At 35.9% G+C, this 24916-nt stretch overlaps 1 pseudogene; it reads right to left on the bottom strand.

The window, feature by feature from the left end:
* LOC122747209 overlaps positions 1 to 24916 on the bottom strand; it is a 46392-nt pseudogene that overhangs the window by 6711 nt on the left and 14765 nt on the right.

Genomic DNA, 24916 nt, shown 5'->3' with positions numbered 1-24916 from the left:
CCAAACCTAAACCCAGATAGCTAGCAGATAAAAGACCCTACCTAGTGACTTCTTTCCCTTAGGATAGTAAGTCCCTATCTTATGGTAACATCTGGGTGTCTTCATCCTTGCCAAACCCTTTTTTGGAATCTTGTAGTCTTATCATGATGCTTCTGTATTCTCTCTATACTTGTTATAACTGAAATTGTTAAAGAGCTCTTTGCTTATGGGTTGATTTCTGTATCATACTATTGAAACTGACAACGCCCTGTAATCAGTGGTCTAAAACCATATATACCCTCAGAAATGGGAAGTCCCCAGCTTCTCTCTTAGGAGGGAAGTCTCCACGTGATCATGTTGTATTATCTTTCTTCTTGGGACAAAACATTAAATTGATATTATGTTTTTCTGTCTGTCTCTGATCTGTTTCATAGGAGGACAGGTATGTTCTCTGATCTGGTTCATTTGTAGGAGATATTATAAGATATGATTTCTCTGATCTGTTTTTATTAATTTTATAGGAGAAATTAAACATTATTTCTCTGATCTGTTTGTAGGAGACAGGAAGATACAAAAACTATATTTGAATATTCGACAGAGTCAAACAAAATAGAAAGTCATGGATGAGTTGCTATCTATATTGTTGGAGAGAACATCACATCAACTATGAATGGGTATACTATAACAAGGGCTTTTAAGCCCTTGTTATAGCGTACCCATTCATTGTTGTAGACATAACTTTGGAGGCTGATGAAATCTAAAGATGACTTTGTAATTTATAAAATAAAATGCATAGGATTACAAAGGAAAGCCATTAAATTGAAATACAATGTTCACTTCAATTTAATAAACATTTATTAAGCATTAGTACAATGTTCTAGGAACTTTGCATAGTGCAGGGAACACAAATAAGAAAAAGAAAGACAGCCCCTGTCCACTAGGAATTTGTAATCCAACTGGGGATGAAAACAAAGAAAAGAAAGCTGGAAAGCAGGTGCAGGGAGGGGTAAGGGAGACACCAGGGAGTACCCACTGTGAGGGCATCTTATGCTGTGGAAACCAGGCCGGAGTACAGATTAAAACTCGGGTGAATTGGAAGTCCTATTACTACCCTGTATTAAGGGAATCTCAGTATTCTCCTCCAGCCCTCCAACCAGAGGAGAGAGGAGTAAAATATCTAGGACTTGAATTATCAACATGGTGATGAGATTAGCAGTGATGAGCATATCCTGGGAAGTGCATCTTGTTCTGTGGAGTTGAAACCAGGCAAAGATTCAGATGCAAAGTGGGTAAAAAAAAAAGTCCATGCACCCTAGATTTGTTGTATTGGGGTTGTTGGAATATCAATGAGAATGGAAAAGAATTTTAAAAATTGACATATCATCATATGTACCAGTTAGGAACTATTACAAAGTGAAATTCAGGGTCCTTCGGAGTATTGAAACAAACTCCATTAGTTTTTTTTTCTTAAAAAATCCTCTCTTTGCTCCCCACAAAATTTTTAAAGTGATGCTGGTGATATTGTTTGATTGATCTCTGCCTTCTCCCCTTAGTTAATGAATAGGACCAATGACCCCAGGAGGATGATGTCTTGACTTACAAATGAATTGGATTTAAGTGTGGCAGAGCTGGGCAAACAATAAATTCAGAAATGTATCAAATAAGGTTTTACATTAGCCTATTCTCTTATTTTAAAGAGCATATTCAAGTCAATGAGATTTTTGTGGTTGGGTTGAGGTGCTGAAAATGCTCCCAAGGGTCCACAAACTTCAGGGCTTTGTTTCTTAAAAACACTGAATTCACATATCCTTACAAATAGGGGATCATTGATCTAAAAGGAAGGATCTTTCAGAGAGGGTTTTAGGTATATCTCCAGCTAAGACATTAGAGGTTACTTACTTTGTTAATTTACTTATCTTTTCCACCTATTAGAGTAGATCATTGATTAAATGGCCTAATCATGGAATGTGGGTGACTGTATGTGGCTTAAAAAAAAGAAACATGGATAATTAGAAATTACTTGTCTTTTCAGATTACATTTTCCAACAAAGAATTTGCAAAGACAATGTTGGAAGCTTCAGACTATTCCAAGAGTAATATTGCATCTTAAAATTCAAATGATTTTAAGCCTTAGGTGGAATTATAAACTTACTTGTGATGTTGAATGGATATATAAAGAAAAAAAAAAACTTCATTTCTAACCCCTTTCCTTGCCAAAGTCTAAACCTAGTCCTTTAATGCCTTCTTAATGTTTTAAATCTACTGGCTAGATTAACCATGCTTATAAGATGAATGACTCAAGCAGAATGTTTTACCTAAAGGCAGTTGTATGGACTATGCACCTTTAACATTTGATTTAGCCTATAATAAATGTTTTGTAAATCAATCTTTCTGCTGTGGAATTATGAACAGTGAAGTTTTCATCCTTAATGTACTCCCTTGCCAATTTGGCAAGGTTCCAGCATGAAAATTAGTTCTGAGTTACCAATCTAAAAACAACAAAAGAACATCTAGCTCTAAATAATTCCTTATGATAGTAATTTATATGAGACTAGAATTTTCACTGCAATGACACTGTTATATGTAATAAGAAGTATTTCACTAAAAAGAGATCTTTTTAGGCTATAAATGACCTGTGTGTTTCATTTGCAAAGTCTTTCTCTTTCATTATATTTTCATCTCTTGTGAATCAATGGATAAGTGAAAATTAACACTTAGAAACTGAGTACTACTTTTATGTATTATGTAGTGAATCATTTGCCATGGCCTTAAGTATCTCTGTTTCATCTGTTTCATTTTAAAGCATGAGTGTTTTATGTAAAATAATCTATACTTTCAAATAAAAGTTATGTCAAAATATTTTACTGTTTCTTTTCTAGTGAATGAGTGTGGGGTGGGGGAGGGAAGGAGACAGTGATTGCAGTCTTCAAATATTTTAGAATCCTTATAAGGTACTCAATTCAAAAATATTTATTAACATCCTACTACATGAAATATAGATTAAGGGGATACAAAGACAAAAATAATACAGTCCTAGCTCTCAAAGAATTGATATGCATTTGTGGTCTTGTCTCTGGACCTTTGTACAGGTCGTCCCTCATGGCTGAAATGTTATTCTCTCTCTCTCTCTCTCTCTCTCTCTCAGAATTCCTAGCTTCCTTGAAGCTCAGCTCAAGCACTTTTTTATCTTTATTCGTCAGCTCTAGTGCCTCTCCCTTCTGTACAAATAACTTGCATTTACTTCATGTATAGGTTTCATTTATTTGTATTTATGCATATTGAATCCCACCCCACTCCCAGTCACCCCCTCCCCCATACAATGTAAGTTTCTTGAGGACAGGGACTATTATTTGTTATTTTTTTATCCCTAGCTCCTAGAACTGAGCCTTTATTTTGTAGATAGATGTTTAATAAATATTTGTTGAATTTAAATTTGTTGAAAGAGAACTAGGGAATATTACAAAAAGAAGAGTTATAATGACAATGTTTCCCTCACAAGCCACAAAGCATTGAAAATGGCTTTCCAGTTCACTGCTAATTAAAGATGTGCAGTGGTGACTAAACACTGAGTGGCCTTGTACACTCCTATTTCTATAGAGTCTATTTAAATAACAAAATCAGTACAATTCTAATGGCCAGTCATTTGTGGCAAAGAAACATCCAGGGCAATGAATAACATACAATGAATGCATAATTTAACTTCTTTCAAACAAAAAGTAAGTTCTGACTCAATCTTTCTCTTTCTCTCTCTGTATGTCTGTCTCTTTCTTTGCCTGACTCCCTCCCTCCCTTCCTCTCTCCCTCCATTTGCCTCTCCCTGTCTCTGTCTTCATCTCTGTCTCTGTCTCCTTCTGTCTCTCTATGTCTTTTTCTTTCTGTCTCTGTCTCTGTCTTTCTCCTCCTCCTCTCTCTGTCTCAGTCTCTGTCTCTACTTTTCTCTCTTTAATCAGCTGCCTGTGTTAACAATATACAGGTAGAGTATCAGTAAGTCAGTTGTATACACTGCACCTGGAACAGTTTATAAGCATCAAGAAAAAAAAAGCTTTCATTGTTTTGTTATGTTCTAAATCATATGTGACAAAACTATTTTATTGTTCTCTAAAATCTAAAATTGGTCTCTACTTAACTAGGAAACTATTCCCTGGAAATTGACTTCTCATTCACATTCTTCCCCTATAGCAGCCATGACATCTGTCATTGATAATTCTTCCTCAGCTACAGTCAGACGAGCCCCTTAAGGGAATAATAATATCATCCACCTCTTCACTCTCTTTTCCTCTGTAATTTCTTTTTCAACTCTGCTAGCTAATTAATTTTGTCTCCTTATTGCTTTGAACTTTTCTTTAACATACATATATCATATCCTGTAAACTTTAGCAGTTCACGCAGCTCAAGATTTGCAGATGATACCTACACCGATCAAACAATTACAACCTTGAAAAACAGGTGGATGGGAAACTTCCTCAATATTCCTGATCATGTTCAGAAGCTTAGCCAGAGCATTCCCTTAATGACTGATCAGTATTTTCCCCTTTAAATTGTGTAGTATTTTATCTTTTCCATGGCAGGATGTGTTCAAAAAGTTTAGCTTTTGCAACTGCTTACAAATAGAAAATTTCTAATTTATCCAGCGATTTGTATAATACAAGTCAATTAAATTTGTGTGAAGTGCAACACTGCTACTGGGATTCTCTTCTGTGATTCTTCCAATTTCCCTACAGGGCTTTAGTACCTGACAATGATTGTTTTTTGTAATTAAGATTTAAGTACCTAATCCCAGGAGACTTGACTTACAGGGAGATGCCACTCAACTGATCACCATCCCTTTGTGAGCCTGCCAACTGATTCCTATGTTCCAGGACTTAGAGGAAGAGCTCCTGAGTTCCTAGCCCCATAGTCAGTCATGTAATAAACAAAGCCATTGAAGACCTACTGGAAAATGTTGCTGACTAAATTGGAACTTGAAACATTTTTGTTTCTCCACACAAATAGTCTTCAATATTCTAAAACCATTGTCTTACCCTAACTAGTCAGTCACCAAGGTGATCTCAAATTTTTCTACAAAAATTCTCATATCTATTCCTCCATTTCCCAATAGACTCCATCCACATTTACCCACTCTCCCAGAACCTTAAGTGCTACAATCACCTTCTAACTGGTTTCTCTCTCCTAACTCTGTCAGCATCCAACTTGTGTTACACATTATCAATAAAGCATCTTAATCATGTGACCTGCCTTCCCCCCTGCCCCGTTCAAACTTTAATGGCCCACAGTGGTCTATACAATGGAGTTCATCTCTTTATCTTGACATCCAATATATTTCAAAATCTGAAAATAAGTAGGCTTCTGTATAACCTTATGTATCACTACTCTACTCAATAAAGATTTCAATTCAATCAGGTTGATCTATTCATTGTCCTCTGAATATGTCATGTTTCCCTAACTCTGGGACTTGGCTCATACTGTTCAAAGATACTAGAGTGGTTTGCCATTTCCTTCTCTAGCTTATTTCACAGAAGAGGAAATTGAGGCTAACAAAGTGAAGTGATTTGCCCAGGGTCACACAGCTAGTGTATGAGGCCAGAGTTGAACTCAGGAAAATGAGACTTCCTGACCCTAGATAAGGCACTCTTTCCATTACACCACTCAGTTATAGCTTATCAATTATGTACTGACTTGCAAGAGTTTCCTTATCTCTATTTAACTTTTTCTCATTTTTGTGATTTCTCCCCAACTAAAGTATGATTTTCTTTAGTCCAGGGACTACATTTTATTCCTCTTTGAATACTCCCCAATGCCAAAATACTATGCACACAATAGGCATTGAATAAATATGTGTTGGTTGATTACATTTAATCTTTTTTTTTTTCCTCTTAGAGATTTAATTCAATGGCATGTAAAGGTCCTAATGAGAATAGAGATAAACAGATGTGAAAAATCTGCTGAAATCTCCAACCCAACTGCAATTTCTCTTAATTTCCAGTTATTTTATGAGCTCTATCACATTATAACTTAGGAATTCTGGTGAAATTCCTTCCAATCATAGATCCTAAAATACTCTTTTCAAAAATAATCTTAGTAACAGTTTGGACAGTTGTTTGTTGAGTCATTTCAATTGTGTCCCATTCTCTGTGACTCTATTTGACAAAGATACTAGGATGGTTTGCCATTTCATTTTGCAGGTCATTTTATAGATGAGGAAACTGAAGCAAACAAAGTTAAATGGCTTGCTCAGGGTTATACAGCTAGTAAGTGTTTGAAGTCATATTTCAACTCAGGTCCTCCTGACTCCAGGAGTAGCACTCAATCCACTTTGCCACCTAGATGTACAGTGGTAGTAATAGTAGGAAAAGGAGGAAGAGCAGCAGCAGCAGCAGCAGCAAAAATAGTCATAGTACTAGCTGCAGTAGTAGTAAATAGTAATTATTGTTATGGTATTAATAACAACAATAAGAATGATAATAAGAAAGGGAATTAGACTTGTTATTTCATTGGTATAGAGTACTCCCAAGATATACCAAAACATGATTGTACCTCCTTTGTAACTTAAAATTTTTAAGAGTTGCTTAAAGCCCCAAGAGGTTAAAAGACTTGTTGTTCAGGGCTAAATAGACAATATCAAAGAAATGATAATACTTAAAAAACTTGAATTTAAGATGTATTCCCAGGAACTGGATTTTTATTGTTTCTGGATATAAGGAAATATCCTTTAAAATGAGATTTTAGTGTGCTTTAATGTGGTCTTTAAACAATTGCAAATTTTGAAATATTGTTGCAATCCTTTTTAATAGCATGTCTTCAAATTTAAATGTTTAGTCTGTTTCATTTTATGTGTTCATGGTTGTGTGTGCATGTGTGTTACAAATATATACAGCTTTTTGATGTTATTAACCTGACCATAGCCCTGTACAACTTAATAGGTAAGAAAGAACACTGAAGGTCTGGAATCCTCACCTCTATCTCTTGATCGTTTACTGACTAGCTATGGTTAGTTGACGATGAACAAATCACTTCAAATCCAGTTTGAACTATCATTTATTAAGTGTCTACTATATATATGCAATGCAGAGACAGTGAGATAGTTTCAGGATTATAACTAGGAATCCTGGTCCTTGGAGCAAGTTCAGTTAAGGGTTCTTGATATTGTCACAGAATCCATTCTGTGACTTCATGGAGATGGAACACAGACAACAAAACAATAGGAGATAGTTGAAACACAAGGTGCAGTGGTAGGGGAAAAGGGAGAGCCAGTATTCTCCCCTTCCTCCACTGCTCACTATTCTGGCTCATTCACACATTCATTCATTCATTCATTTGTGTGTTTATATATGCATCATTTATTTATACACTCATTTATTTATATATTTATTCATCCATTTATTCATTTGTTTATTTAGTTAGTTAGTTAGCTATCCCTCTGTCTGTCTGTTTATTTTTTTGTGGCGCAATGAGGTTTAAGTGACTTGCCCAGGGTCACATAGCTAGTAAGTGTCAAGTGTCTGAGGCCATATTTGAACTCAGGGCCTCCTGAATCCAGGGTCAGTGCTTTATCCACTGAGCATCTAGCTGCCCCCTCATTCAGTTTCTTCATCTATAGAATGAGCTGGAGAAGGAAATGGCAAACTACTCTAGTATCTTTGCCAAGAAAACCCCAAATGGCATCACAGATTTGGACACAACTGACAAAAAACAAAATATGTGTGTATATGTATACATATGCATATATGTATATGTGTGTATACAAACTAATACTCATTCACATAAATATATGCATATATATATATATACACATACATATCTAACTATATAGTTATGCATAGTTAGATTTAGGGTAGGCAATTCCTATGGTCAAAAAAATATCAATTTGTGAATATTAAAATAAACATTGTTTGTCCTGGGATAGGTCTGACTTGTGCTAGTCCTCTAATTGGTCGGATCTTATGCCAGAAGGTACTGGAAGGGGACACAGGGGTTGCCAATTTTTTTTTATATTTTTTTAATGAATAAAGTAAAGATAGTTCTCAACTTTTGTTTATACAAGCTTTCCAATTTCAGATTTTTCTCCCTCCCTCCTCTCTCCCTCCCCCCTCCCCTAGACAGCAGGTAATCTGATATAGATTTTATATATATATAGATTTTATATATATATATATATATAAAATCTATATCAGATTACCTGCTGTCTATATATAAATATATATATTTACATATATATATATACATAATAACATTAATCCTATTTCTGCATTAGTCATGTTATAAGAGAAAAATCAGAGCAATGATGAAAAACCTCAAAATAGAAAAAAACTACAGCACCAAAAACAAAAGAAGTAGTATGGTTCATTAAGCATCTATACTCCACAGTTCTTTTTTTTTGTCCTTGGATTTGGAGATCCTCTTCTATCATGAGTTCCCTGGATCTCTTCTGTACCATTGCATTGGTGAGAAGAATATAGTCCATCACAGTAGATCAACACTCAATGTTGATGATACTGTGTACAATGTTCTTCTGGTTCTACTCATCTCACTCATCATCAGCCCACGCAAGACTCTCCAGGTTTCTCTGAACTCTACCTGATCATCCTTTCTTACAGCACAATAGTATTCCATTGTATTCATATACCACAACTTGTCCAGCCATTCCCCAATTGATGGGCACCCCCTCAACTTCCAATTCCTTGCCACCACATAAAGAGCAGCTATAAATATATTTATACATGTGGGTCCCTTTCCCCTTTCCATGATCTCTTTGGGAAAAAGACCCAAAAGTGGTAGTGCTGGGGGCAGCTAGATGGCGCAGTGGTTAAAGCACCGGCCCTGAATTCAGGAGTACCTGAGTTCAAATCCGGCCTCAGACACTTGACACTTACTAGCTGTGTGACCCTGGGCAAGTCACTTAACCCCCATTGCCTGCAAAAAAACAAACAAACAAAAAAAAGTGGTAGTGCTGGGTCAAAGGGTATGGACAGCTTTATTGCCCTTTGGGCATAATTCCAAATTACTCTCCAGAATGGTTGGATCAGTTCACAGCTCTGCCAACAATGCATTAGTTTTCCAATTTTCCCACAGCTTCTCCAACATTTATTATTTTCCTTTTTTGCCATTTTAGCCAATCTGATAGGTGTCAGGTGATACCTCAGAGTTGTTTTAATTTGCATCTCTCTAATCATTAGAGATTTAGAGCATTTTTTCATATGGGAAGAGATGGCTTTGGTTTCTTCATCAGAAAACTGACTGTTCATATCCTTTGACCATTTCTCAATTGGGGAATGACTTGGATTCTTATAAATTTGATTTAGTTCCCTATATATTTTAGAGATGAGGCCTTTATCAGAAGTACTGGCCACAAAAATTGTTTCCCAGATTTCTGCCTCCCTTCTAATTTTGGATGCATTGCTTCTGTTTGTACAATTTTTTTTTAATTTAATGTAATCAAAATCATCCATTTTGCATTTTATAATAAACTCTATCTCTTGTTTGGTCATAAACTGTTTTCCTTTCCAAAGATCTGATAGGTAGACTATTCCTTTCTCTCCTAATTTACCTATGGTATCACCTCTTATGTCTTAATCATATATCCATTTTGACCTTATTTTAGTATAAGGTGTAAGATGTTGGTCTATGCCTAATTTCTGCCAAACTATCTTTCAGTTTTCCCAGCAGTTTTTGTCAAATACTGAGTTCATGTACCAGAAGCTGGAGTCTTTGGGTTTATCAAACACTACATTACTAGTGTCATTTACTACTGCATTTCCTGTGCCTAGCCTATTCCATTGATTTTTAGCCAGTACCAGATAGTTTTGATGACTGCCGCTTTATAGTAAAGCTCCAGGTTTGGTACCGCTAACCCACCTTCCTGTGAATTTTTTTTTCATTATTTCCCTGGATATTTTTGATTTTTTTGCTTTTCCAGATGAATTTTGTTATTATTTTTTCTAGTTCTATAAAATAATTTTTAGGTAGTCTGATTGGTATGGCACTGAATAAGTGAATTAATTTAGGCAGTATTGTCATTTTTACTATATTAGCTCTGCCTATCCATGAGCAATTGATATCTTTCCAATTATTTAGATCTGATTTGATTTGTGTGAAGAGTGTTTGGTAGTTGTGTTCATAGAGTTCCTGAGTTGGTCTTGGCAAGTAGACTCCCAAGTATTTTATATTATCTACCATTACTTTAAATGGAATTTTTCTTTCTATCTCTTGCTGCTGGACTTTGTTGGTCATGTATAGAAATGCTGATGATTTATGTGGGTTTATTTTATATCCTGCTACTTTGCTAAAGTTGTTAATTGTTTCAAGTAATTTTTGAGTGGATTCTCTACGATTCTTTAAGTATACCATCATATCATCTGCAAAGAGTCATAGTTTTGTTTCCTCCTTGCCTATTCTAATTCCTTTAATTCCTTTCTCTTCTCTGATTTCTAACACTAACATTTCTAGGACAATATTAAATAATAGGTGTGATAATGGACATCCCTATTTCATCCCTGATCTTATTGGGAAGGCCTCTAATTTATCTCCATTGCATATAATATTTGCTGATGGCTTTAGGTAGATACTGTTTATTATTTTAAGGAAAGCTCCACCTATTCCTCTCTCTAGTGTTTTTATTAGGAATGAGTGCTGTATTTTGTCAAAAGCTTTCTCTGCGTCTATTGAGATAATCATATGATTTTGGTTGGTTTTCTTATTGATGTGGTTAATTATGTTAATATTTTTCCTAATGTTGAACCAGCCCTGCATTCCTGGTATAAATCCCACCTGGTCATAGTGTCTTATCCTGGTGATCACTTGCTGTAATCTCCTTGCTAATATATTACTTAAGATTTTAGCATCAATATTCATTAGGGAAATTGGTTTATAATTTTCTCTCTCTGTTTTTGCTTTGCCTGGTTTTGGTATCACCACCATATTTGTGTCATAAAACAAATTTGGTAGAACTCCTTCTTCATCTATTTTTCCAAATAATTTGTATAATATTGGAATTAATTGTTCTTTAAATGTTTGGTAAAATTCACCTATAAACCCATCTGGCCCTGGGAATTTTTTCTTAGGGAGTTCATTAATGGCTTGTTCAATTTCTTTTTCTAATATGGGTTTATTTAAGGATTTTATTTCCTCTTCAGTTGACCTGGGCAGTTTGTATTTTTGTAAATATCCATCCATTTCATTTAGATTGTCAAATTTATTGGCATACAGTTGGGCAAAATAATTCCTAATTATTGATTTAATTTCCACTTCATTGGTGGTAACATCACCCTTTTCATTTTTGATGCTGGTAATTTGGTTTTCTTCTTTCTTTTTTTTTAATCAAATTAACCAATATTTTATCTATTTTTTTTTCATAAAACCAGCTCTTAGTTTTATTGATTAATTCTATAGTGTTTTTGCTTTCAATCTTAATTTCTCCTTTAATTTTCAGGATCTCTAGTTTAGTATCTAATTGGGGATTTCTAATTTGTCCTTTTTCTAGCTTTTTAAGTTGCATGCCCAACTCATTAATCTCCTCTTTCTCTTTTTTATTCATGTAAACATTTAGAGCTATAAATTTTCCCCTAAGTACTGCTTTGGCTGCATCCCATAGATTTTGGTATGTTGTCTCATTATTGTCATTCTCTTGGATATAGTTATTGATTGTTTCTATGATTTGTTGTTTGACTCATTCATTCTTTAGAATGAAATTATTTAGTTTCCAATTGATTTTCATTCTATTTTTCCCTGGCTCTTTCTTACATGTGATTTTTATTGCATCGTGATCTGAGAAGGATGCATTTACTATTTCTGCCTTTCTACATTTGACTATGATGTTTTTGTGCCCTAATACATGGTCAATTTTTGAAAATGTGCCATGTACTGCTGAGAAAAAGGTATATTCCTTTCTGTCCCCATTCAATTTTCTCTAGACATCTATCATGTCTAACTTTTCTAGTAATCTATTCACCTCTTTCACTTCTTTCTTATTTATTTTTCAGCTAGATTTATCTAATTCTGAGAGGGGGAGATTCAGATCCCCCACTAGTATAGTATTACTGTCTAATTCCTCTTGTAACTCATTTAACTTCTCCTCTAAGAATTTGGATGCTATACCACTTAGCACATGCATATTTAATATTGATATTACTTCATTATCTATAGTACCTTTTACCAAGATGTAATTTCCTTCCTTATCTCTTTTAATGAGATCTATTTTTGCCTGTGCTTTGTCTGAGATAAGGATTGCTACCTCTGCTTTTTTTACTTTAGCTGAAGCATAATATATTCTGCTCCAGCCTTTTACCTTTACTCGGTGTGTATCTCTCTGCTTCAAATGTGTTTCTTGTAAAAAGCATATTGTAGGATTCTGGTTTTTAATCCACTCTGCAATTTGCTTCCGTTTTATAGCAGAGTTTATCCCATTCATATTCACTGTTATTATTACTGACCGTCTATTCCCCTCCATTCTATTTACCCCTTTTGTACTTTCCCCCCCTTCTTTCACCCTATTCCTCCTCACCGACGTTTTACTTCTTACCCCTGCCTCCCCCAATCTGCCCTCCCCTTTTATCACCCCCCTCTCTTTTCTTTACCCTTTTCTCCCTTGCTTTTGTCCTCCCTTCTATCAGTCCCCCCTCTTTCCCTTCCCCTTTTGCTTCCCTAAAGAATGAGCTAAGTTTCTTTATCCCAATGAACGAATGTGTTATTCCCTCTTTGAATCAAATCTAATAAGAATAGGGTTGAAACAATGTTCACCTCTCCTTTCTTTCCCTCTATTGTAATAGGGTTTTTTTTCACCTCTTCATATGATATAATTCACACCATTCCACCTCCCCTTTCCTCTCCTCCCCATAGACTCCCTTTTTAAACCCTTAGTTTTCTTTGTATCATCACATCAAAGACAATTTATATTTATACTCTCTGTGTAAAGTCCTTCTCTCTGCCCAAATACATTTACAGTTCTTAAGAGTTATGAGTATTATCTTCCCGTGTAGAGATATAAACAGTTTAACCTAATTGAGTAACCTTTTTCCCCCCTCTGTTTATGTTTTTAAACTTCTCTTGAGTCTTGTATGTTAAGATCAAATTTTCTATTCAGTTCTGGTCTTTTCATCAGGAATGATTGAAAGTCCCCAATGTCATTGAATATCCATCTTTTCCCCTGAAAGAGAATGCACACTTTTGCTGGGTAATAGATTCTTGGCTGCAATCCAAGCTCCTTTGCCTTCTGGAATATCATATTCCAAGCCTTGTGGTCCTTTAATGTTGAAGCTGCCAGGTCCTGAGCAATCCTAACTATGGTTCCATGATATTTAAATTGCTTCTTTCTGGCTGCTTGGAGTATTTTCTCCTTTGTGGGTCTCTTTCAGGAGGTGATCAGTGGATTCTTTCCATGATGATTTTATCCTCTGATTCTATGATATCAGGGCAGTTCTCCTTAATAATTTCCTGGAATATGGTGTCTAGATTCTTTTTCTGGTCATGGCTTTCAGGCAGTCCAATGATTCTCAAATTGTCTCTCTTGGATCTGTTTTCCAGATCAGTTGTCTTTTCAATGAGGTATTTCACATTTGCTTCTATTTTTTCATTCTTTTGATTCTGCTTGACTGATTCCCGGTGTCTCATGGATTCCTTATCTTCCAACTGTCCAATTTTAATTTTTAAGGCATTGTTTTCTTCAGTGAGATTATGCACCTTTTTTTCTATTTGGCCAAATGAATTTTTTAAGGCATTGTTTTCTTCAGTGAAATTATGCACTTTTTTTTCCATTTGGCCAGATGAATTTTTTAAGGAATTGTTTTCTGCAGTCAATCTTTGTTCTTCCTTTTCCAAGCTGCTGATTCTTTTTTCATAGTTTTCTTGTTTAGCTTTCATTTCTCTCCCCATTTTTTCTTCTATCTCTCTCAATTCATTTTTGAAATCCTTTTTGAGCTCTTCCAGGAAGGCTTTTTGTTCTTGAGACTAATTCACCTTCCCTCGGGAGGCTTCACATGTAGGCAATTTGAGGGTATTGTCCTCATTTGAGTTTGCATGGGCTTCTTCCCTATTGATACAGAAGCTCTCAATGGAGAGGGCTCTTTTTTGCTTCTTATTCATTATTGCAGCTTATTTATTTATTTTTTAAGTTGAGGTCTGCTCTGGGGGCACCAGGGTCCCTGTTTTGGGCTTCTTGTGCAGGGGTATAGATGCTGTGTGACCAGCTTTTTACTCTGAGGCCTTTATAGTGTGTGTAGTTCGCCCCCCTGCACTTCCTGTCTAAGCACGCTGCGTCTGTGTGCCTGGTCGCGCCTATCCTGTTCATGGCCCTACCGCTGGCAACTTGCTCTCTCGGCTGGTGCAGGTAGGTTTGTCCACAGTCCTTCTTGGCCACCAGATTTTTTGAGACAGGTTCCAGGGGCCTTAGTTGTTTGGCTGTGGCCTGAAGCTCCTGCTGACTTGCCCTGACCTACTCGGTGCTAGGCTGCTGCCCTGCGCTGGGCCTGCCTTTTGCCCGAGTCAGACCGACCTTTTCCTGAAGTCTTCTAAATTATCTCTGGTTGGAAGACTGTGTCTCTCTGTCTCTTTGCATGTTCTGTAGTTTCAGAATCTGTCCAGAGGCTTGATTTAATGTACTTTTTGAGGGAAAAGAAGGAGAGCTCAGGCAGCTTGCTGCTTCCTCCCCACCATCTTGGGGGGGGGGGGGTTGCCAATTTTGAAGGTGAAATAAATGGATCTGGATTAAGGCACTTTCAATAACAGTTATGTAAAGGCTCTTCCCAAAGAATACAATGACTTTCTCTAACTCATGAGAGTTAATTAGATAGTAACTATAATAATAATAACTAGCATTTATATAGTTCTTTAAGCTTTCTAAAGCAAAACATCATGTATAAATATCTCATTTTATCTTTATAATAACCTTGTGAAATAGATGTTATTATCATTCCCACTTTACAGCTGAGTAAACTGAGGCATATGAAGGTTGGTGTTTGTGGTTGTTGAGTCATTTCCAGCTCTCCATTTATTCATTCGGAGTTTTCTTGGCAAAGATATTGGAGTGATTTCCATTTCCATTTCTAGCTCATTTTACAAATGAAGAAACTGAAGCAAACAGAATTAAGTGACTTGTTTAGGGACACAGCTAAGTGTGAGGTCAGATTTGAACTTCCTTCCTCTTGATTCCAGGGCTGGTGCTCTATCCTCTGTGCCACCTAGCTGCCCATCTGGGGGTTGTGACAGCAATTAAGTGTTTGAAACTGTACTGGAACTCAGGTTTTCCTGACTCTAGTTCCAGTGCCCTAGCCACTACACCAGCTAGCTGACCCCTAAAGGCTACCTAAATAGAAAAATATATCAGTTGACTTCACAAAGTTATACCTGCCACCTGGAATTCCACTGGATAAATACATAGGATAAGATTTTAGTTCTATGTAATTTACCATTTCTATTCTCTGTAACTCAAGCTATTTTACACTTTTCTAATTTTTAACTAGTTGTGCCCCCCCCTCCCCCGGGAAAACACACACATGTATGAACTTATGTTAGCTAAATGGAAGAAGAGGTTTGCATATACCTATGGCTGAGAATCTTGGAGAATCAGAGTATTCCCCAAGAAATGGCAGGAGCTGGTGGTAGCAGAGAAAGAGTGTCTGTTATCCAAAGGAAATCATAGAGGGTCACCTTCCTCCCTCAAGTTATGTCTTGATGACTTTGCCCATTATATATCTAATCTGAAGAGGGTGGTCCATGGGAAATACTGGAGTTGGGAAAATGTGTATGTAAATGAATCTACTTCCTTTGCTAATTATTTAAGTGTCCATTAAGTTTGAATCAGACAGAGATAGCATCTTGCTATGTCAAATAATGCTACCACCAGCTGCCTCATAGACTTAAACCATTCTATTTTATCATGAGATTAAACCTTTCTTTCCTTTTCTATTCAAGGATTCTCCTTGGTGCATGGACAGATCATGTGGGTTTCCCAATTGTCAACTTATTGATCATCTCCAAGGGGAGAATACATTTCAGCTCCTCCCAGTACTTTTCCATTTGGAATTGATTTTGAACTTTTTATTTTATCTCTTCCTTTCCTAAAAGAGGAGACATTGTTTCATTCTTAAACTGCCTTTTTATCATGCTTGTACACATTTTCAATAATGAACAGGTTTTTGCCTTTGATAGAGTTTCTCCTCACTACATTTTAATAGTTTTTAACAATTGGGAAGAAAAATAAAATTAGAGATTAACTGAAAAAAGAAGAAAACTAACTCAGGCATGTCTTCAACAGATGGTAAACACAAGCTCCTCATTGTCATCATTGTATTATTTCTCATCAAAGTCATTATGGTACATTTGCCCCCATGTTTTCCCAAGGTATGTTTGTGGAGAAGCTCTATAGGATTACTCATGGGGAATAAGAAATATCTTTGATAATCTTTATGCATAAAACATAGAATTTTAGAAACAGAGGTTTCTTTTTTATCTTAGTAGTTCTAGAGAAAAGCAGAATAAAGAGTCTGATAAAAATGAGAAGAAAACACTGAATGCATTTACAATAGCTCCTATTCAAAGAAGCTATTGATGCTGAAGAATTAGAAATGTCATAGGGAAAAGCAGGTCATACAATTGAAGCAAAAGAAAGCTTAAATATGTAGAACTGAAAACATGACCAGTGTTGAAAGGACAAAGAGAAAAGGCTCGTTTGGCCAAAATCCACACATATAAAAACATGTTCAGCATAACCTCCCATGGGGTTGCTGTAAAATCTATGCTATTCCACCTATCCCTATGAAGTTACTCATTCAGATAGATATGGAGTTAAATCTTGGTGTATAGCACTAAAGTGGAATGTTCACGATTTTAAAGCAAGAGCTATTGAAACATTCTAATACTAGGTGGGTATGAAATACACAATCAATCACAAAAACTGTTCAGTACATAAACTTTAATAGTCAACGTGAATTCAAAAATTATATAAAGACATTTGTGATAGTTAAAATAAACTAAAACCCTGTAAAAGAACTTGGCAATGTAGATAATTCAATTTATGCTTATATATTGTTGAAGTTCATTTTTGGACATATGTCAGTAATTCACAATATAAAGTGAATAAGTCATTTGAAGTGAATATTGCAGCTGCAGAATGTGAATTTTAGTATATTGGATAATAGTAATCCAGATCCTTATGAGTTATGTGAATTACTTGCTGGCATATATATTGCTAAAGAATGTTATCAGAAATAGGTTGGATTATTTAACATATTCTATTTGGTTTGATATTTTAGAAAACCTGTTGAATTTGGAATTGGGATGATTTTATGTGTCTCCTAGATCTGCTATAAATCAGGTGTGTGGTACTGAAAAAGACAGAAGCTTTCAATCAATCAATTAATATTTACTATGAGCCTATTATGGCAATGTGCCAAGTTTTGTAGATACAAAAAAGGCAAAAGACAATCTCTGTTCTTAGGAACTTACAATATAATGAGAGAGACAGCTAGCAAAAACTATATATGTGATCAAGCTATATACCAGATAAATGGCAGGGGGGATAAAAGAAGGAAGGGTCTAGAATTAAGAGAGATTGGGGAAGGCTTCCTGTTCAAGGTAGAATTTTAATTGGCAATTATAGGACAGGGAAGCCAATAGACAGAGACGAGGAGGGAGAGCATTCCAAGGCATGGAGGACTTCCAGAGGAAATGTCCTGAGGCCTGAGAGATAAGGTATCTTGAGTATGGAATAACCAGCACAGTGCCACTAGATTGAAGAGTACATGACAGAAGCTCTTTTGGGGGTGGCTAAAAATTGGAAATTGAATGGATGTTCATCAATTGGGGAATGACTGAACAAATTGCAGGATACGATTGTGATGGAATACTATTGTGCCATTATCAGAAATGATGAGCAGGATGCTCTCAGAAAAACCTGAAATGACTTACATGTACTGATGCAACCCGAAGTGGGCAGAACTAGGAGAACTGTAAATGGTAACAGTAATTTTGTACAATGAAAAACTCTGAATGATTTAGCTATTCTCAGCAGTGCAATGATGGAGGACAATCCCAAAGGACTCATGATTAAAAATGCTATCAGCCTCCAGAGAAAGAACTTATGTTGTCTGAATATAGACTGAAACATATTTCCTCCCTTCCCTCCTTCCTTCCTTCCCTCCTTTATTCCTTCTCTCCTTCCTTCGTTCCTTCGTTCCTTCGTTCCTTCGTTCCTTCGTTCCTTCGTTCCTTCGTTCCTTCGTTCCTTCGTTCCTTCCTTCCTTCCTTCCTTCCTTCCTTCCTTCCTTCCTTCCTTCCTTCTTTTCTCTTTCTATCTTTCTTTCCTTCTTTCTTTCATTTTCTTCCACAAAATGACTAATGTGGAAATGTTTCACATTATTGAACATGTGAAACCTATTTCAACTTGCTTATCTCAGGTAGGGGGGAGGGAAGTGAGGAAGGGATAGAATTTCGAACTCAAAACTTAAAAAAAAAATTAATAGTTGTTTTTACATGTAATTGGGATAAAATATTTTTTAAAGGTATACATGGCAAGAAATAAGATTTAAGAAGGTAGGAGAGGCCTAGGTTATAAAGAGCTTAGAATGTTTAAGAGATTTTATATTTGATCCTAGAGGTGAAAGTAAAACAATAGAGTATATTGAGTAGGGAGTCAGACCTACACATTAAGAAAATCACTATTGTAATGAAAGCTCTTTGTAAAAAATAAAGCATAATTTAAATATAAAGTATTATAACTCTAAAACTCCATTTATTTAAGCTCTTCTCAGATGGCTCATCATGAGGTAGAAGTGACCATAATTTTTGGAAATCATTCTGAAGTGAAAATTCTGACAGATTGTACTCAATAAAAAAGGACTAATGTTGAATCTTGGTATTAAAATGTATATACCATCTGAAGACTGGCAAACCAAAGTATGAAGATACTCAATACCAGGTGGTTGGTCATTATATAATAATCTCTTTCACTTTCGCAGCCTATGAAACAAAAGAAAATACAAAATGATCTTTACATCTTCTATAGTACCCATCTGCTTTTTCAGAAGCTGAAGAGTGACAAGTACATATATACACATGCATATACATACATACACACACACACACACACACATATATATACATAAAGTTGTTATTGTAAATTTGAGATAATCATTCATTGGCCAATGAGTTGGCCTATTACTAGAGAAACTAATGCATTTCATTTTATAAATACATGTTGCAAATGAAACTAGAAGGTACTATGAGACATGATTAACAGCAGCTAGATGGATACATAGAGCAATATATTCTCATGTGCTATCACCATTTCTTTTTTTTTTTTTTTGGTGAGGCAATTGGGGTTAAGTGACTTGCCCAGGGTCACACAGCTAGTAAGTGTTAAGTGTCTGAGTCCGGGTTTGAACTCAGGTCCTCCTGGATCCAGGGCCGGTGCTTTATCCACTGTACCACCTAGCTGCCCTGCTATCACCATTTCTAATAGAAATTTTTTTTTTGGTGAAGCAATTGGGGTTAAGTGACTTGCCCAGGGTCGCATAGCTAGTAAGTGTCAAGTGTCTGAGGCTGGATTTGAACTCAGGTCCTCCTCACTTCAGGGCCAGTACTCTATCCATTGTGCCACCTAGCTGCCCTTCTAATAGAAATTTAACAGAAATTATTACAATAAATCGATCTTCAAATATCTTGAAACAGACTCATTTGACCTTCTTGCCAAGCAGAAAGACATGATAGCTCAGGAAAAGATTCGTTTAGAATCAAACATAATTTTAAAACAATTTCAATGGAAAATGGTTAACTTTTGTTAAAAATGAAGTGGAAAGAAAAAGAAGACATCTGAAAATTTGGTGTGAGATAAAATGAAACCATATCAGTCCTAGAGCATTCACAAACTGATGGAAAACGGAACAGATCTATTAAACTTTCTCTAATCGATCAATCAATAAACATTAAAAATTGCTGACTGTGCTAGGCTCTGTGCTGAACTATTTTCATCAACATTTTGAGTAAAATCTTCACATTTTTCTTTTAATGCTTTGTACTCTATTTCAGACTATTCACTGGAAGGTCAAATACTGAAGGTGAAGTTTAAATATGTTACTGAAATAATGAGACGACAGGACTCATTAGAAAAGACCCCAGTGTTGGGAAAGATTGAAAGCAAAAGAAAAGGGGGATAGCAGAGGATGGGTTGGATAGATAGTGTCATGGAAACAATGAACATAAACTTGGACAGACTTTAAGAGATAGTGGAGGACAGAAGAGCTTGGCATGCGATGACCTAAGGGGTCACAAAGAATCAGACATCACTGAATAACTGAACAACAGCACTTTAATTTCCTACATGAAGTGGAAAAGTTACTAAGAGGACAAATAAGGTGTATATGGACCAGATCAAATTCACACATAAGAAATTGGTAGTGTCCTCTTCTCTTTTCTGTCTATATGATTTTACTGGGTAATCTCATTAGTTTCCAAAGATTCAATTATCATATCTATGCTGACAATTCTTTTTTTGGGGGGGGTGGGTCGGGCAGGGCAATAAAAGTTAAGTGACTTGCCCAGGGTCACACAGCTAGTAAGTGTCAAGTGTCTGAGGCCAGATTTGAACTCAGGTCCTCCTGACTCCAGGGCCAGTGGCTGACAATTCTTAGATCTACTTTTTCGGGCCTAACTTCTCTCTTGGTTTCTAGTCTCCCATCTCAGTCTGTCTATTGGATATCTTGAATTGGATGTCCCATATATTAAATTCAACAAATCCAAAAGTAGAATCATTATCTTTCCCTTTGATTCCTCTTCACTTCTATTGAATGTACCAAACTCCTTCCACTCACCCAGACTTTCAACCTACATGTTATTTTCTTCATCTTCATGCCCTACATCCAATCTTTCTCCAAGGCCTATTTATTCTACCTTCATACCATTTCTCATCTATGCCTCCTTCTCTCCTTTGGAACTGCCGCCACTCGGGTAAAGGCCCTCGTCACTGTATAAATGGATTATTGTAATAACCTACTGGTTGGTCTCTATGCCTCAAGTCTCTCTCAACTCCAGTCTATTTTCTACTCAGCTCTCAAAGTGATCTTCCTGAAACACAGATATAACTATATCATCCTTGCCCCCTCTCTACTACATAAATTCCTGTGGTCCCCTAACATTTCCAGGATCAGATATAAAATCTTCTGATAGCCATTCAAAGCCCTTCATAACATGGCCACCTTCCTACTTTTCCACTCTTTTTATGCCTTGTTCATGTTCTCTGCCATTTGGAGACACTGGTCCCCTTGCTATCTGTCCCTTGCACACACATGCTTCATCTCCTAATTCTGTGCGTGTGAATGGACTTGCTACTGAACTGATCCTTGAGCTGGACCAAGTATTAAGTAGGAGGGAGAAAGTGGAATAAATTTCATCTATAAATTTGTGCATGTCTTTCAATAATCCGAATTATCACTTGATACAGAACCCCGTTTTTTCAGCATTATTATTATTATTTTGCAGGGCAACGGGGGGTTAAGTGACTTGCCCAGGGTCACACAGCTAGTATGAGTCAAGTGTCTGAAGCCAGATTTGAACTCAGGTCTTCCTGAATCCAGGGTAGGTGCTTTATCCACTGAGCCACCCAGCTGCCCCCTCATTATTATTTTTTCTAAGGATGTCTGGGAATCAAAGTTTCTATAATCTCCAAAGTATCAAAATTATGAATGATCCAAAGAAAAATGGAAAGGTATCTGCAGGAAGTGAACAGACTACAGCATATGAGTACTCGTGACTTTTATCCCATATGAGCCATTTATATGTTATAAAGGAAATATTTGATTTAAAAAAGTAGAGGTTGGCATTGACATAATGAGATTAAAACATAGAAAAACTGCAGGTGAATTAATGCACTATTGGTGGGCCTATGAATAGGCACAGAAATTCTCAAAAGCAGCTCAGAATTATAGACAAAAAAAAAAAACAACCCACCACCACAGCTTACTAAACAGAGGATAGCCTTCTAATAGTGAAAGAATTGGCAGACTCCCTGTAGCACACTGGGTGGATCTTCCATACTAGATTTGTGCACAACATTCAGCAAAATCAGAGATATGTATATTTAAAAGGATTGCCTAAAACAATGAGATTGTGGATTATTAAAGTATAAAAATTATCAACAGTAGGGCAATGAGGTTGTACAGAGGACAAAGCACTGCACCTGGAGTCAGGAAGACTTGAATTAAAATCCTGCCCCAGATATTTACTAACTGTGACTCTGAACAAGTTCTTCATTTTACAGAATAGGTGAGACAGACGGAGAATGATATTAGCACATATCTCCAAGGGTTGTTATGATGATAGAATGAGATAATGTTTGAAAAACTCTTTGTGAACTTTAAAGCATGCTATAAATGTTATTATTATTATTCCGCTAATATTCATGCTGTTACTACCATTTTCACCCAGCTTTTGGTATTAATTACATCCATTCCTAATTCCTGAGAATTTTAAATATACTTGTCAAATAAAAGAGTCAAAGGAAAAGGGGAACAGAATATGGTTCAAGACATCTGTTTTCCTTTAAAGGATTCACTTTTAGGTTAGGTGGGGAGATTACTATAAGAAAAGGAAATCAAAAGCAAGATAGAAAAAAATCAATGGTTTCATGCCTCAGGGAAGTGCTTTTCTTGGTAGCATATAAATCTGCCAAATATCTTTTAGATTTGGATTTTCATAATTTGCTCACGTGAAATACTACTTACCTAATCAAGGTAAAATGAACATATAAATTTCATTTACTAAGTTATAAGTTTAGTCTTAAAATATTTTAAATGTCCAAAAGTGAACCAAAAATCTGGCTCCATTTGAAGTCTCTTAAGAAGTAACTGGGGGGGAGGGGGGCGCAGCTAGGTGGCACAGTGGATAGAGCACCATCCCTGGATCCAGGAAGACCTGAGTTCAAATCTGGCCTCAGACATTTGACACTAGATGTGTGACCCTGGGCAAGTCACTTAACCCTCATTGCTCCACCCAAAACAAAACAAAAACAAAAACAAAAACAACCAACTAAAAAGTAACCTGTTATTTGAAGAGATAGTGCCCTTCTTGTGTGGAACATAACCTGTGATAACCTACAAAGGATAGAGTAGCATAATTGGATAAGAGTTAGTGAGATGAAAGATTTCCTTGCATGGTGTGGATAAGACATCAATCCATTAATCAAGTACAGATTTCAAAATAGATTGTCTATTAGTCCAAGAGTACCAGCATGGCAGACATTCAAGAAAGTTGCAAAAGATAAGAGATTCCAGAGGAGGAGATGTGCTGGTTTCTATGTTATTCTGAGCATTTGAACTATGAAGTTCTTTGTGGATATATGTCTTTTCTAGGTTTATCACCTGAGAAGGTTGTTCTAATCTCTCAAGAGTGCAAGCATCTTTTCAAGTGAAGCAGAGCTTAATATCTTGAAACAAAAACCAGAAAAAATGCCAGAAAATTTGCAAGTATTTGAACAAGTTTTATTTGTTTCTTATATTGTTTTCTTGCGAACATAGAATTTAATTACATTATAAAAAATTGCCCACTGTTTTTTGATATATTCTGTGTAAATTTGCATATTCTAACAGGCTGACAGAAGAAAACTGGCCTATAAGACAGCTTGGTCAACTGAAAAGAGCACTCATCTTGGAGCTAAGGAGCTAGAATTTGAGAACTGGCTTTGCCATTTGCTAGTTGTATAGATTAATCATCAATTAAATGCCCCAAGTTTCAGTTTCCTCACATGTAAAATGAGGCCAATAATAATTCCACTAATTCATTTTATTGTAAAGAAAATGCTTGGTAAATCATATGTTAGCATTGTATATATGAGGATACTCGGGATGAAGAGCACATAATTGCATGGGGAAAGAAATGAAGCCATGTGGCTTGCCATGGCTATTAGTTATGCACCTACTTTCCTGGATAAATTTAAGGAGCATTGAAAGGTATCTTTAACAATGATGATTGAATGAGACAAGCTCCTGTGTGTTTTATTTAGAGGGAAACAGAAAACTGCTACAAGCAGAGAGACTGAGTCAATAATTTTATAGTAAAGGTGGAGAGAGAATACGGTAACTGTGAAAATGTGGAGCCCCAATGCTTTGTGAGCCTTTATTTAAGAGAATATGACTAGAGTCAGTGTTAGTGAGGTGTAAGTTGGTGTGTCTTGCCTAGGCATCATTCTTTCAGTGTGTGTGATCTTTGGTTACTACTATTACTTGCATGTAGCAGTGTCAATTTTGGAGAAGGAATGACAAAACAGTTTGATCTGATTCTATAGAACTGTATATAGCTGTGATTGATGTTTTCAATAGCATGAATGACAATGAAACTGAATGGGTCCATTATACCTTATAGTACAATATAAAAGAGAATTGTGATTGTTATTGAATATCAGCTTATGTCCATTACTTCTGTGTCAGAAGGTGGGTAACATGGCTTATCTTAGGTCTTCTGGAATCTTGGCTTGGTTTTTCTGTGCTTTGTTTAGAGCTCTTAAGACTTTTAACATTTTTTTCTTTTAAAAAATATATTTTAAAAATTAGAAATGTAGTTTCTCTCTCTTTCAATCCTTATACTATATGAAAAAAGAGCACCACTTTAACGAATATGCAGTCCATAAAAAATTTTTTTTTTTTCTGATTGGCTATGCTCAAAAATATGTCTCATTCTTCACTCTGAAGCTCTCATCTCTCTATTAGGTAGTGGATAGTTTGCCTCATCATTTTTCTTCTGGATTTATGCATAGATGGTCATTGTTGATTATAATTCTCATAGCTTTTAAATTTTTTTGTCTTTATACTATCATTGTTACACCATAAATTGTTCTTCTGGTTATGCTAATTTCATTCTTCATCACTACATAATAATTTTCAAAATTGTTCCTTTTTCATAATGTTTGTGTAGTATAAATGTTTTTATTCTACTTGTTTCACTCTGTATCAGTTCATACAAG

Source organism: Dromiciops gliroides, chromosome 3 (genome assembly GCF_019393635.1).
Source record: "Dromiciops gliroides isolate mDroGli1 chromosome 3, mDroGli1.pri, whole genome shotgun sequence".
NCBI lineage: Eukaryota > Metazoa > Chordata > Mammalia > Microbiotheria > Microbiotheriidae > Dromiciops > Dromiciops gliroides.
The sequence above is the reverse complement of the archived record's forward strand: the minus strand, read 5'-3'. Positions and strand labels throughout refer to the sequence as shown.